At 45.4% G+C, this 12915-nt stretch overlaps 1 long non-coding RNA gene across 1 annotated transcript in view; it reads right to left on the bottom strand.

Moving 5' to 3' along the window:
- LOC125330193 overlaps window positions 1-12576 on the bottom strand; it is a 119190-nt gene extending 106614 nt beyond the window's left edge. The window contains exon 1 of the long non-coding RNA XR_007205407.1: window positions 12368-12576. This is a non-coding gene — a long non-coding RNA (uncharacterized LOC125330193). The remainder of the gene's footprint in view (window positions 1-12367) is intronic.
- Window positions 12577-12915: the final 339 nt, after the last annotated feature.

Genomic DNA, 12915 nt, shown 5'->3' with positions numbered 1-12915 from the left:
CATATGCATCAAGAAATTCTCACCAACCTATTCAACATCATCCCTCTCCAGAGCACTGACCACAAAATTACCATCCATTTCTCCCAGCACAGAAGGACTGCCAGGTAGAGGCACTCATGGTTCTCTTCCCTCCTTCTCCACTGCCGATGTCCCCAACGTGCCAGGAGAAGCTGGCTACCCAGTGTAAGACACAACCAGCTGCATTTCTCCCTGTTTGTGCCACTTGTGTATTTGGTTTGCAGAGGTGGGGGGAGGAAAAGTCTCTAATACAATTTATTTTTTAAATTAACCTATTTAAAACTATGGATGCCGACTTTTCAGTAGTCTTCTGGGGGCTGTTACAAAGGGGCCCTGGTTGAAATCTATCTGAAGAGAGTTAACCACAGCCCTTTGCTCACACATGTGGTATAATGTAGACTCTTTATTGCTTTTCTTTACTCCCCACCCCCACCCCCCCGCACACATTTAAGATACGCAGAGTAGAGCTTTTCTAAATATCTTACAAGTGCGTGTGTGTGCGCGCTGGATTTATGGCAGAGAGGGGAACCTACTTCTGCCCTCAATTAACAAAACCCACGAGCAAGCGAGACTCAACACCAAGCTCCACAAAAGATCCCAGGAGGGGGTTGCTGAAACAGAGTGTAACACAGCCTAGTGATACTTGGAGATGACAAACACCCCTGTCTTATCAGGAGAAAAGAGGTCACAGCCCAGGATTTCAGGGGAAAGGGGGCCAGGGCACCAGGGAAGGATGCCAAACTCAAGTCTTGTACATCCCCTTCCAGAGAGGGAAAAGCTGGTCTGACCCTCTGTTTCTAAAGCTTAGTCCTGCAAAGAGCCAAGGCTTGGATTCACCTCAAGGTATTGGGCAGCCAGCTGAGGCCCACAGGCTGGTAGCAGGGTTAACTGAGACCCCTGCTGTGGTCAAAGGACACAAATCAGTTCCCTCAGGCCTTAGAACTCCCCTCCAACACCTCCTGGAGGCTTTTGTGCTTCTCTGCTGCCTGTCCAAACTCAGGGGCTCAGGCTGGGTGTTTGAAAGTCCAGCAGCACGTCCTCCTCTGCAGCAGGCCCCTGCTGCAAGGCAGGGCTTTGGGCTGTGAGTGGGATGAGCCACGCTTCATCTATCACAGCCAAAGACAGAGCACTGGGAAAGGAATACTTGGAGCAGGTACCATGGCATCGAGGACAGATGTAGGTGTTGACAATGACATTTGTGTTTAAGAGTGATGAACAGCTCAGGCCACCTACTACATGGTGATGCCAGATTCTGGCTCCTTAATCGCGGGAAAGAGACTGAGAGCTGTGCTTTAATCCTCCAATCTTGGCACCTCATTGCCACACCCACCTCTTCCCTGTGACCATCAAGAGCAGCCAGGATCACTGGATGGGAGATCAGCTGAACATCTGCTCCCTGTCACACTAGCTGCCCTGAGAAGGTCCTCAATCCTCTCTAGCCACCCTTCACCTTAGTGTCAAGATTTCCAATTTTCAACAGCAGCTTTTTCAGATGCCTGGAGGTGTCACACATTGGGTGGCATCACGACAGGACAGCAGCTCAGCTGGTGTAAACCAGCCCCGAGCAGCAGAAGCCACCAGTTGAAGATTGAGCTCAAAGTTGGCATTCCAATGCTTAAGATTCCACAAACTGCAAATCCAACCTCATTTTTAACCTTGTGGTTTTTTTGGAGCTCTGATTTGCTGTGCTAATGTGCTTTTAACGTTGTTTTTTCCTTGGTATGTGTGTTATATTAGCACACACGCACCCTGTATACGCAGAAAGTCTATAAAACAGGGCACTCGTATAATTTTAAAATAGACAAATCAGTTTAAAGCATTAAAGTAAATCTGGTAAAAGAAAATCTCTCCTGGGTTGACATTTTGTTTGCCAAGTTTTAGCTTGGAATGAACTTTTATGACTGAGTTATAAACCCTCGAAAATAGTGGTTTATAATGGAAATCTTGACAAATCCTTAACACAGGCCCCATTGTAACATATTCTGTACATATCCCATTGATCTATGGTAATAACATTTTAACCCATTTTAACCATGGGAGTGACGTGGTTATCTTCAGGCTTCCAAAAATATTTTTCATATAAATAGGTGGCTTTTTCAACTGGGCAAAATCAAGGAATTGAACATCAAAAATGACATCTAAATATTCATCTGGATTAAAAAAAAAGAGAGAGAGAAAAAAGTAAAAAATCACAATAATCCTGAACCCATGATGTTTCTTTGGCTGAAAAGCAGCCAGTGACTAAGCAGCAATTCTGCTCTGATATAACTCTCAATGCAGGATGGGGTATTAGCCATGAGCAACAGAAATTACTTTCTTAGAGGATTAGCTGTAGGCCTGAAACAATAAGCAACTTAAAAAGCAAGCTATTCCCTCAGCAGGCAAGCTGATAAAACTGGGATACAAAGGATTTGTGCGCTAGGTCCTCAAAGCCTCCTTCTCTCCTGCAAGACACTTGCTGCCTTTGCTCCAGCAGCTCCTCAGCTGGGCTTAGCCCAGCTTTGGGCTACCTGCATGTCTAACCCACATAGCACAAGATTTCAGCTCTGCTGAGGCCTGGGGTATGATATCCATGGGGAAAAGAAGCAGCTGGAGCTTGGCACTTTATCCTGCCCCTGGTACTGCAGTAGTGGTGATGGCGCTTCAAGGATGGGACCAGGTGAAGGGCAGGGCAGGTTTCCCACCTGCCTTTCACCCTCCAAACCATGTTTGACCACCACACTTGATTCACCTCTAGAATCCAAAACAGACGAGTCTCTAGGCAGGCAGCCTCCCTGGGAATAGAGAAAGGCAAACGTTAATTTTCAAGGCAATTACATCTGCAAAAATGCTTTAGCCCACTGACTAGAAAATGCTGAGACTGCAAGTACACAACTCCAGCAGCAATAAACACTGTTCTCCTTTTTTCCTTTTCCTGATAGTATTAGAAGTTCTGTCTCTGAAATATTTTTAAAGCGTGAATCTTCCCAATATCTGAAAAATTCACAGACATCATTATTTAGCATTGTACTCTTCTCATTAGTTAAGGAGGTTCAAGTTCACAAGCAAGAAATAACATAATTTAAGCAAGAAAGCACATAATTATGAGAAACTAGGGGTATTTGGGCTTTTTGAAGATATTTAGGTATTGAACCAGACATGCAGTCAAGATGCCAAGAGCTTTTTGTGGACAGGAGGGCAGGTTTCAGAGAGGAAGCGTTAAATGTGATTTATTTGCTTTAAGGTATCACATCTTGTCTAAGCAAGTTTTCCAGGCTCCCTTTTGAATCAATTGAAGAAAGCACCAACATGAGATTATTCAGACCATCCTAAGAGAGTCATGACTAATCTCTTCCTGGACATACCTATCTCTCTTTTCCCTAATACTAGGGTACCTAAAGAAGCAACCCTGATAAGGCCCCTGGAAAGAGCTGAATGGCTTGTCTTGGCAAAGCAAGAATTTGGACTTGTGCCTCCATCACCCTCGGCAAGCCTGAAACTACCTCATTTACATCCAAATAAAGGGAAAAAATGGGTATTTTGAGTGTATATAAATGGGCATATGCTACTTGATGGACTTAAAGGTCTTTTAATCCTAAACAATTGTCCAAAATAAAGCTGCTTCTATGCACACAGATGCAAGTGCACAGAGAGAAGTACAGTTGCCACAAGCCTGATTTGCCCTAACAAAAGCAACTTCCTCTTCACACAATCATCCCAGGCCATGGATCTGAATTCCTGCACTTGCATCCAAGGGAGAGAGCCATTTTCATCTCTGATGCATTCCTTTTACTTCCATTGAAACCGATTACCACACTGCTGCTTTAGCATGAACATAAATTTTTCCGACTTAACATGTTGCTTTAGGACTCGGTTCCACTCGACAGTAGACTTCCATATGTGCTGTAATGTTTGTGTTTCTAAGCAATGCCTCGGCAACCACATCAGGGTTGCCGAAAAACGAAAATGAAAAGCCTGCTTTTTAATTTTCTTTTGCTGGCGATCTCGGTTGGAAACTCGAAGGAAAAGAAGGTCGTCTACCTTCCCCAGAAGAAATGTAGCCCATAAGGCCAACATGTTGTTAACACACACCAGAAACATTTTGGTGGTATGTGTCTATTTTAGAAAAAAAATAAATACACTTCACTGGGATTAAGTTGGGAGAAAAAAAATTAATTTGCTGACACGTGAGAGGCACAGAAAAAGATCTTGTTCTTGTGGAAAATGCCAACAGGTGTTTTCTAGGGATGTTTCTTTCTTCTTAAATGCCAGAGTACTTCCACACAAGCAGGCTTGGCAGCATCCTTTTGCATATTTTGTTGAATGCTTGACAAATTAGCTGCATAAACTTGCGTAAATTCCATTTCGCAGCCATTAATGAGTAAGAAAGAGTTTATTCAGATGCCTTGACCACAGAGGATAATAACTTCACTTTCACCTTTTTTCTTTTTTAAAGACTGAGATCTAAATCTCATTGCAGTCTGTGAAGAGATACAGATATTTTAAGATCATTATGAAAACCTGCTCTGACCCATACTATAGAATTTCACTCAGCTACTCCTGTAGCACAGTCTAGAATTTATGCTTGACTGAAGACCAGCCCCATTATTTTGCTGGGCCGTGAGAATCAAGCATTTATGCCTTAGTTCTAGAAAGCATTTAAACACATGCATAAGTCCCTCCCTAGTCAATAAAAGCACTTAAACAAATACTTTGTTCCTGCTGAAGTCAACTGGTTGTTGACACAGCAAGTACCTCGCTGAGCAGAACAGGCTGCTAACAGGGAGCGTCAGGGAGCTGCCTTACTGTACTTTGGAGCTTAGAAATGGGGATGCACTTCTTCATTTTCACAGCAACCAAACAATAGACTTTCCATCTATTGTGATGTTCAAGGATGTTAAGATTTGGTCTTGCCTGGAGCCGGGGTGCAGAGTCAAAAATATGTATATGCGCATATATTTCAGTGAAGAACAAACATCCTCAAAAGATTCATGTCACTCTTTCGACAGAGTCCCTCAGCCAGGCTGCAAGCAAGCCTTTTCAATGCTTCTGTTGGGAAATATTTATAAGCAATTCAGCCTCTGCCAGTGCCCAAGTCACCACTTCTCCACCCACATCCCTCCTCACTGCGGACACTCAGATCTGCCTATGGAAAAGGACACCCAAACTCCCACAACATCTGCTTCCACAACTCCAAATGCTCCAGTGAGAAGAATTCCCCCTGGTCCCCTCTGGCTGGTGGTTGTCTTCCTATCAAGAAGACCACCCTAAAGTAAAGCTCCAGCTCACTGCCCCACTACCCCCGTGGAGGCTCCCCTGACCCTGAAGCTGCATCTCACAGCACAGAACCGGCTTCTTCACACCTCAGTGAGGCTTCAGGATATGCTGGCTGCCTCTGATTCCTCTTCCCCATTTAGAAATTTATTCTAACCTCAGTGAAGTGGTTAGGGGCACTTAAGAGCCAGTTATGGCCCATTAGAGGCTGTGCTGAGTTAGTGGGAGGGAGGAAGATGCTGAGAGCTGCAATGGCCAGGTTTAGTGGCATTTTCCTCCTCCCTCACTGGTATCTGGATTCAAAGGGGCAGCAAGACCTCTGGGAAAGAATCTAAAAAGGAGCAGATGGGTTTTTTTCTGTGGTCCACAGCAACTGTGACATCTCCCCTTTGAAGCCCAGCAGCAACAGTCCAAACCCCAAATGCTGCTTCCCTCTCCCGATTGCAGTGAGGGGGTGGGCTCTGTGCACCACCCCCAGCACCCACGTCTAGGGCAAGCAGGGCTTGCTCCGCCCATGCTGCAGGGCAAAGTCCCATAGAAATTGAAGTTACTGTAATTATAACTTGCTTGAACATATGGTTTCAGGGATCTTTCTGCATGTAAAATGCATGAATATGCATCAAAACTAGATGTCACTGCTTAAGTTACATAATCCTGCACAAACATATATTTAAGAGGGACCCGACATCCCCTGGTTTTTAAAGGACTTTAGCCGTGATTAATTCTCTGAGCTTATTAATCACAACATGTGTTAGTGTTTGATAAATTGCCCAAAAGTTGCATTAGCTAATAAGTATAAGAACAAAACGAAATAGTTTCATCTGTTTTTATAATAAGACAAAGAGCATCATGGGAGCATACACGGTGGTCATGAATAAAAGAGAAACATTCATTTATGATAATTGGTTTCAGCTCCCCGTTTGGCTGGTTCTTGTGACCTAAATGTATCCAGTTGTTTCCTTTCTTTCCCGTTGGTTTTTGGGTCACTCCTAATGGTTTAATTCAACAAAAAATGTCTACCATTTCCTGTAACCTCTGTCTTTTTTCATTCCTCCTTCCAAAATGTTTTTTTTCTGTGCAGCATCTAGAGAAATCTCCCTCTCTCTCTCTCCCTCTGTTTCCTTCCAAGTGAACAAAGTCAATATTGTTGACAGAAAAGGTTTAACTCCAGGCAAAAGGAAAAAAAAAGTAATAGTCATTTATTTGTCTCCACTTCTGAGTTCACAAGGGTTTTTTGTTTGATCCTGGCGGTCAAGACTTTGACACGGAACATGCCCCCTCTGACCATGAACAATTTATGGAGGGAGAAAGAGACAAAAATCCTCATTCATGTTTAAGAAAGCAAAGGAAATGGCTGTAGATTAATATTTGTGCATTTGTAGCAAAATTTCTGATAGGTCTGTAACACATTCAACCACCCTAGTTGAGAAACACAAGAGGCAAAACTCAGCCCTGGAGAGTTGAGTTTTGTTACTCTTGGACACCTTTCAAAACATCAGCCCTCATTCTGCTTTTCTTAGGGCAGCTTTTTCCTCCAGCAGAGAGTGAAAAACGTTGTATGGCATTTGCAAGGAGGCGGCGCACGCTGGCAGGGGTTACCTTGAAGCACAGGCAGGGAGCACTTGCCACGGTCTTCCCATTTGCACTCATGCCTGATACTCCCTGAACACTGCAAAGTGCTTTTACATCTCCCATTTAGCCTGCTCAAAGTGACAGGGAATGAATTTTCTAGCGTGAGGCCCTGAGTTCAAGCTGGTGGGAGATGCGGTGCAGCGCAGCACTGGGATGCCAGAAGGGTGTTAGCAGGGATACCCTAATCATGTGCCATCAGGAGCCCCTGTTTCACCACATTAAAGCCTCTGGGGCTGAAATTCTCCTTTGCCAGGTGTCTGCCTCCAGCAGAGTTTTCTAGGAAATGGCAAGGAGAGTGGGAGAAGGGGAGGCCTGGCAGTTTTCCAACGCAAGATTAGAGAAAAGTGCTTAGTCGATATAAAAATTCTAACAATTATTTTTTTGGAGTTGCTCTCACGCCTCCATCTTCTGGAAAGGAGACTGGAAATTTGGTGTCACCCTGGGAACAGGGATGTGCCTTTTACATCCAAATTTGGCAAAGTGAAAAGCCTTTGAATACACCCCACTGAAGATTTATTAGCCTTTGGGAGAAAAACCTCTACAGATTTTGTCTGCCTTGATCTCGCTCCATTTTGGGGCTTCTAGGGCTTGCTTCTTCTGGGGATTGCTCAGGACTTTCCTTGCTATAATTCCTTTCTTGGCTGCTGGACATGACTGTGGCTCTGGGCACCAGAAGAGAGAGCAAGAAATCCATCCCTGACATCTCGGCCCCTGGGCTCCCACCACTGCCCAAATCAAGCAAAGAGGAAAGTAACAGAACTGCAGAGCAGGAGAAATGGGGCAAGGACCAGGGAGAAGCCACGAGCAAGCACCTAGTGGGAGAGACTTATCCCATAGGGATGCTTGATATGACATCAGGGAATTGGGATGAGGGAGAAAAATGAGCCAGGATAGTCTGGCAATGATATATAATAAAGGCATAGATAAAGCATATGCACAAGGGAGGTGATGAAGGCCACAGATAAGGGCTTGATTCTCATGTTTCAAGGCTTCTGAATTTCAGCCTCAATTTCTCATGTAAAGCAGTTTGTGTCTGTTATCATTTCTGGAGTACCCCAAGCTCTCCACCAAACACACCAGAAAATGAAACAGCAGTGTCTGTCTCACTGCTACACCAAACACCCACTGAAACAGCTGACAGGCTAAAAAGAATGGCAGGAAGACATAATGAGAGGGCAGAGATAGTCAGATTAGAAAACACCATAATTTTGAGTATGCTGATGGTATGCATGAGGTGTAGTGAACTGCAGCAGTAAATCAAAGTCTGCTCCTGGAACTCTCACACGGCTGCTATCCAGAGACCCTCTGGCTGGAAATCATTTCCCCACAAAATCATGGGTGTGACATAAATATTCATGTGATTTTAACTATACAATATCTAGGAAGTTTTTAACCCTTAAGAATCATCATTCCTTGCAACCTTGAGCAGCAGAAATTCTAGCTTTCTGTAATCTGAAATTCTAGCTTTCTGAAATCTGTACTTGCCCATTGCTTTACACACCTCAGAGGCTGAGGCTTTCAGAAAAGAAATCCCAGCTGGAGAAACTCCTGCTAAAGTTGTGGGCATCACCAACACTTTGTAAAGTGGTACTACCCATTCTTAAGCATTCAGTGGAGGCTGGGAGCATAAATGTGTTCGGGATATAATAGGATACATTTGGAGAGGACAGCTCTATCTGCAGCTAGTAAACACTGAACTCCAAGCACAAATTGCATCATGTGCAACTGCTGGAGGATACTGGAGGACTATTGCTGGCAGCTGGGTCCAGGACCTCTCCATCAGGACAGGCTTCCTACTCTCTAGAGAGGCTACCCCCAGCTGAGCTCTTTGTCACAGCCGGGATTTGGGATGACCAACCCTTGCTCTTGGGCATTACAACTCACATGTGCCATCACCAAGGGTCATGCAAAGACTCTCCTGCCTGCCCTGAACAGCCACTGTCTTCGCTGAAATAGTCCCACCTTGGCTGCTCTGGTTTGGGGATGTATTTGACACCACCTCCATGCCCTCTGCAGCATCACCCAGCACAGACAGAGCCTCAGAGAATTCAGCTGCAAATCAATGCACCTCCCCTACCAGTCCGACAGAGCTTGTGACTGCCAGAAAAACAGCATGAGGAAGGGCCAGAAAACTCCTTACACGTCAGAAAATTAAAACCCACTGTCTAGACAAGAGATCAGGAATTATCTTAAATTTCAAGCAGTGAAAATTGACCAAGGGGAAGGGGAAGGAAAAAAGAGAAAGCCTTTATTGGCAAAAGGGATGATTCTTTTTGGGTGCATCATACCTACAAGGGGAAATTACATGATTTCACTGTCAGTGCTGCTAAAAGATGACTGCAGCAAGCTTTGTTCCTAGTTCTGCACTTTCCTATCATGGAAAGTCCATGTGTTTTATCATGTACAGTCCTAGTGCCAAAACTTCTCAAAGGAGACAGGTTTGCTACCACACAGGACACCTGCTTTGTGTCTGCATGCACGAGTCATGAATGAACACATGATTGAAGGGAACTGCAAATCTTAAAATATGACAGGCATCAAAATGTTATTGCATCCTCTCAACAGCTTCAGAAAACTGGTTTTCTCTAATGTTATCAAACCAGGGATGAGAGTAGAGCTAACTTCTACTGGATAATCACAGAAAAACACTACATCACGGACTTTCCAACAGAACAGACTGAGTACCTTTGTGAGGGGAAACTAGCACAGTGTAGAACACTCAAACCCATTGTGGATAAGGTTTAATATCCAAATCTGCAGCTACTCCAGAAACACAAAGATGTACCTTTAGCAATACACTCTGGTTCAATCTACCCCACTTATCTCAATAACACTTTAAGATGATCTGCATTCTACACAAAAGCATCGTGACAGCAAACTTTGCATTACAAAGCACTTCTGTTCCCTGTTTTAGATGATCACATCTCATTCTTCAAGGGAAGAGCTGCACAAAGGTTCTACGTAGATGTTGATGTGTGGGTTTAGCTGTGAGAAATGACTGGCTTTAAGTCCTACCAAATTATTTCAATTGCATTAATTAAGCAGCTTCCTAATATTCCCAAACCCCCAATTAAACATGCAGCTCTAGGAGTACTGGATTTCCATCTTTAGAGGTGCTGGGGTGAGTCTTTCCAATCATACTGAATAAAAATGCTCACTCTCTCCTGAAGTACAAAGAATGAGGCTACTGTAAATAAGGCTTGGGCTTGGATCTCGCTCTGCACAGGGCTCTGCACAGTCGCTCACATCTCCAGCTTACACACACTAACAGTGAGTGCACGAAAACAGCTGTGCCATTTTTCCATGTCATGCCACTCAGCCACCTGCTTTTGAAATGGTTCCATTTCATTATATGCCTGATACGCTTTCTCCTCTTTCTCTGTTGCACCAAATAAAAGATACTTCTAATCTAAAATAAAAAACCAAATCCCAAAACAAGCGACTCTAGCATGAACACATGAGCACGTTCTACCATATTCCTTTCATTTTCCCCATTTATTGACCTCTCCTCTGTGCTACCCAGTTCACTGAAGGGTGTGTTAACATGCACAGCGTGTCAGTGTATTTCCACAGACTGGGATTTAGGCGTGGTTTTGCATATGAGAGTAGGAATTGCTTGCCTTGCAAGCTATGTGATGACATGCTTCTCATTCTGACAGACAACCTGCTCTGTCCCCAGCTGCAGGGTGCTCCAGGCACACATTCCCTTCCTTCTGTCAGGGGCTGGGGCTTCTTTCACAGGTGCCAAATGGCAGTTTGGGGTGGTTCACCTGATGTTTCCAAGTCTAGCACCAGGCTGTGGTTGTCATGACCTTGTGAATAGCAGCTCAGCCAAAAGGCAGAGGGACAGGATTTATAAAATATCCCACAGAAAAGAACTCCCAGAAGTGGCACGTGAACCACAGCCAGGTCTGCTTCTGCAGGGCAAGGCAGAAAGGTGTGTCACTGCAAAGTGCCCTTACAAAGCTGTCACTTTTGCAAGATGAGGTCCTGCAGTGTGGTCGCTCTCCTGGCACTGCAGCCCCTCAGAGACTATTAAAACTGAAAAGTTATTCATAGAAAGGAACACCAAAAAATACACAAGTCTTAGAGAAAACCTCTCCCGCCTTTCAAGGGACTCCTGTGTGGGATTAGGGGTACCCCCACTTCACACCTAGCACTGTGTTTCAGGCACAGGGAGGGTCTGCAGGAGGGACCATCCCACAGCATTCTGAGCCAGCTGCAGGTGCAGCACTGGCTCAACCCAGAAACAGGGTCAGAGTGCAGAGCAAAGTGCTGGCCTGGTGTCTCCACAAGTTTTGCTTTAAAGGTCTGCAGTTTTTCACACCTCAATCCAGCCAGGCAGGCAGCAATGCCAAAAGATGGCTGTGCAAATTACTCTTGCCTGCTGTATGGAGGAACTGGGATTAACACAGCACAGGATAGCAAAGCGCCCCATAGTCCTACAAGTAAAGGGTAAGAGATGGAGGTGACAACCCAGAAATGGTGGAGTTTGCCATCTTACCAACCTCAAGCCTAACTTAAAACCATAGTCAAAAGACTAATGATAAAGCAAAAGCCTCTGCCAAAAAATATAGGCAGGACATTCCTGCCAGAATAGATGTTAAAGAAAGACACACAATTATTTTTTAGAGTTGCTGGCACAGTGCTTTCAGGAAACCTTTCCCTTTAAACACTAAAATTAAACAAACACATGAAGCACAGGGAGAAATGTAATTACTTTATAGCTTGACTTTGGTCTATTGCCTCGGGTATCCAGTTCCTTTTCTTAGTGATGTGGAAACTCAAATTCCCCCCTAACAGTGTCATTAATTCCTTGGCCTGGAGAGCCCAGCTTTCCTGCTGCATTTTGCATCAGGAAATCCCAGCTGCCCGCACCTTGCTCTGAAAACAGCTCTGCAGGTGACAAAGGAGCTCCTGCCCTGCTCCCAGCACAGGAAGGGGGCAGGAGGGCTCCCCTGTCCCCCCTGAAAGGAGGGGATTAAAACAATTGGGTTGCCAAAAAAACAATTAAAGACCCAGGCGAAGATCTAGCTCCTCTGACCTCCAGCCCTCCCAAAACTATCCTCGCCTGCCAAAAAAAATGACAAGGGGTGTCTATTTCTGCTTGCCTTTTTCCTAAGAAAAACACCTCCCCCTCTCCCTTCTCATGTCCCCCCATGGCTCTTCCTCCCGCACACAGTCGGGGCTGGCTAAGGTTCATGTTAAATGAACACCCAGTCCTAAAACACACCCGGGACGGCATCCAAAGGCTACCAGAGGCTGTCGAGAAACTCCCGCTGGTGTGGGCGAGCTCATGTGCCCCCCACTGACCACCCTCCCTCAGGACAAGAGCAGCTTTAATGCCCTGGAGAGAAAACAAACAGGTTTGGGGGAGCACAGGGAGCCCCGTGGGAGCAGAAGCGTCTCTCCCGTGCTTACCTTCTCCCTGCCTTGCCTTGTGGGATGCTGAGGAAATCCTCACCTCTCTGTGCCAGCCTGACCGGGCGGCCATCCTAGCTCCTTCCCTGTGCCCAGGCAGCTGCTCTCAAGAAAAGTTTTCTTGGGCACTGCCAAGAACATCCCAGCTCTTTTCCGACTGAAATCTTTCGAGGTCGGTCCTGGAAGCAGCCCCGTAGCTGCCTGCCCTTTGCAAGCTGTCATGCAGTTTAGCAGGAACCCAGCCGGACTGCGTGAGTTTATATCCACCCCTGTGACACACACACACACACACACACAGAATGTGCCTGGCATCTGAAGCAGCCGATGCTGGATTTATCCCTTCCCTTGTTGCCAGTGACTGACACAAGTGCTGGGAACTCTTGGTGGAAAACTGCTTATGAGCTTTGGGCCTGATCCAAACCCCACTGAAGACAAAGGAAAGACTTGTGATTGCTTTGGAGCTGGCTTTGGATCAGTCCCATTATCTCTGCCCCAAGAGCAGTGTACAAACAAACCAGCAGGGACTGGGGCACTGTAAGCCCGTGCCCAGAGGCCCATCTCATCTGAGGAAAAGAGAAGCAGGGAGGTGCA

This window comes from Corvus hawaiiensis, chromosome 9 (genome assembly GCF_020740725.1).
Source record: "Corvus hawaiiensis isolate bCorHaw1 chromosome 9, bCorHaw1.pri.cur, whole genome shotgun sequence".
NCBI lineage: Eukaryota > Metazoa > Chordata > Aves > Passeriformes > Corvidae > Corvus > Corvus hawaiiensis.
The sequence above is the reverse complement of the archived record's forward strand: the minus strand, read 5'-3'. Positions and strand labels throughout refer to the sequence as shown.